This window comes from Austrofundulus limnaeus, unplaced genomic scaffold, assembly GCF_001266775.1.
Source record: "Austrofundulus limnaeus strain Quisiro unplaced genomic scaffold, Austrofundulus_limnaeus-1.0 Scaffold319, whole genome shotgun sequence".
NCBI classification, from domain to species: domain Eukaryota; kingdom Metazoa; phylum Chordata; class Actinopteri; order Cyprinodontiformes; family Rivulidae; genus Austrofundulus; species Austrofundulus limnaeus.
Window position 1 is genome coordinate 139,749 of NW_013952721.1, and position 2,427 is coordinate 142,175.

Here is a 2,427-nt window from a genome sequence, read left to right on the forward strand (position 1 = left end):
TAATAATAATAAACACGGTTTTTGGGTTCATTTGGCCCAACTGTTTTTCATGAAAATCGCGGGTTTGATCCCTGAACGCTTAAATGCTATTAGAGCAAAACACTGCATATTAYATATTTAACTCTGCATGAATAAGAATGTGCAATGTGGACATATAAAAACACAAAAACGTCCCAAAAACCCGCTTGTCCGTGAGAATAAGAAACACTATGCAGCTTTTTGCAGAAGCATAAAGTTMAAATGTTACCTTGTATTTAATCTGAGACATCTGCAACTAAAAGGCTTCAGTTTCACCTGAATAAAAATAAAAGTGTAATTTTCTCCACCTTTAAACCTATTTGGTGAGCCCAAACTGTGTATTTAAAAGGCAGCAGTTTTATAAACAAAGGCGACATTCATGCACAGATACAGTTTAAAACATAATTTACTAATAATTATAAAATGACAGGACGCGCACTCGTTTACGCAGCGGATCTGCGCGTCTTGCTGACCAACACTGTCATGACAACCAACTATTAGAGGACTAATTGGGAGGTTTTTTTTCTCTCGCTCTTTTCCGCCCTGAACGGACGCATCTCCCGCTGAAATGAAGTTACCTTCTCCTGCTCTCTGAACGCAAACAACCCGCTGAACTTTAAACTCACCGGACTCAAAGTGCTGCAGTGTCTCTGGRCGGAAAACAGGAGCTGTGCTGCTGGGAGATGTGAGCCCAGCTGGCTCCTCTTTGTGACTGCTGAGATCTTTTTTTAAGCTCTTTCTGCTTTGGGTCCAAACTATAAAAAAAAACCTGAGGCATGATTTGACATTTACATGTCAAACAGTTGAGGGGTTTTATCTCCAAGTTAGATCGTAAAGATCGGGCCTTGCCTCAGACTGATCCCTCTCACTGGCTCCCCTGAAGTCACGTGGGGTCCATAAAGTTAGTTTTATGGTTTAGGGGAGTTGACAATGTACTATATATTTCACATTCTAGAAAGCAAATGACGGTTTAACGGTCTTGTGAGAATCCTAAAGGGGTCAGTAAAGTAGAGTCAGAGCATGAGGGAGCGTGATAGTGTGTGTGTGTGTGTGTGTGCGCGCGCGCGAGTATAAGAGAGGGAGGTAGAGAGAGAGGAGAGGCCACTACCACCGGCAGCTGTTCCTGCTCCGGTTCATACTTGGAGCCCGGAGACCTCCGCTCTGGACTCTGGGAGAAGGCGCGCTGAGGAACCAGGACGCGCCGTAAGTGGAGCATGAGAGCCGCCTGTAAGTGGAGCTAAGTACATAGAGGGTGGGGTTAGTTAAGTGGGGGGTTGGTGGGGGGGTGGAGCGCTGTGTAATTACCTTGTCACTCATTCACCGTGTGGTACAGAGCTCCTGTAAAACACGCGCACGCGGATCGCTGCCTGGCGACCGGTGTGTTTCGGTGTTGTGTCTGCCGGGTGTGTGTGTGTGTGGTGGCGGGGTCACAGAGGGAGCGAGTGTCGCTTCTGCATGTGAAGTGCAGTTACGTTGTTGCCCCATGTGTGTTCAGTGCGTGCGTAAAATGGCGCAGGTATCCTGTGATGTGCTGTGGAGTGAACTTTGTGGAGTTGTGTTGTGCCTGTGGGGCTTTTCTGTAAAACAACATGTCGCCATATTTCCTCAAATCAGATTGTGGTTTGATCAGATTTATATATTTTTTCTTCTTTCTTTGTTAGTTTGCAACTCAATGACCAGAAGTTGAGAGATAACAAAGATGCTGGTGTTTACCCTTTTCTGTGAGGACAGGAATAACTTTGGATCTGACTCCCAGACTGGAACAAACAAACTCACAAAGCGTCACAGCAATCACGCGTCAGCTGCGTTCAGTCACGACGAGGAGCTGAGAGCGTTTGTTGAGAAACAATACAAGGGCGCGTGGACGCGCAAGAGCACGTGTACTGTTCACTGACCTGGGTCCTCGGGTACAAGAAAGTCTTTGTTTGCCTGCAGCCTCGTTTTTTTCCAGACAGGATGGATGTGTGAAAAAAAAAAGAAATACGATACAAATACACCCAGAGTTTAATGTCCAAACACTTTCTTATGTTTTTTGTTTGTTTGTTTGTTTACTGATTGGACACACACATACACACAAGCACACACAGATACACACATATTTTGTTTTCTATAAAACGGAGATGTCATGTTTTGAGGCAGGTTTGAAATTTATTCTTATTCTTATTCTTATTCTTGTTCTTGTTCTTATTCTTCCTGATGTTGTTGATATTACTCTAAAGGCTGAGTGCAGAGATCAAAGCAAAGATGGTGGTCCTATTTTACTGGAACTTCTCCAAAAACTAAATCCATTCATTGAACTAAATGTCAGCTTTAAAGAATGACTGATAAAGCTTCAGTAAACCTCATTCACAAACACAACCTGTAATGTTTGAGAGGAAACTACTGAATGGAAACAAATGTAGATTATAT

At 43.6% G+C, this 2,427-nt stretch overlaps 2 long non-coding RNA genes across 3 annotated transcripts in view; one reads left to right on the plus strand and one right to left on the minus strand.

Moving 5' to 3' along the window:
• LOC106527335 (uncharacterized) overlaps positions 1-727 on the minus strand; it is a 17,612-nt gene extending 16,885 nt beyond the window's left edge. Inside the window, exon 1 of one of the 2 annotated variants that reach the window (XR_001311373.1) lies at positions 645-727. This is a non-coding gene — a long non-coding RNA (uncharacterized LOC106527335). The remainder of the gene's footprint in view (positions 1-644) is intronic. The other variant, XR_001311372.1, reaches the window with a different exon arrangement.
• Positions 728-1,137: 410 nt separating this feature from the next.
• LOC106527336 (uncharacterized) lies at positions 1,138-2,165 on the plus strand. Its single transcript, XR_001311375.1, has 2 exons — positions 1,138-1,221; positions 1,680-2,165. It is a non-coding gene; the product is annotated as an uncharacterized LOC106527336 (long non-coding RNA).
• Positions 2,166-2,427: the final 262 nt, after the last annotated feature.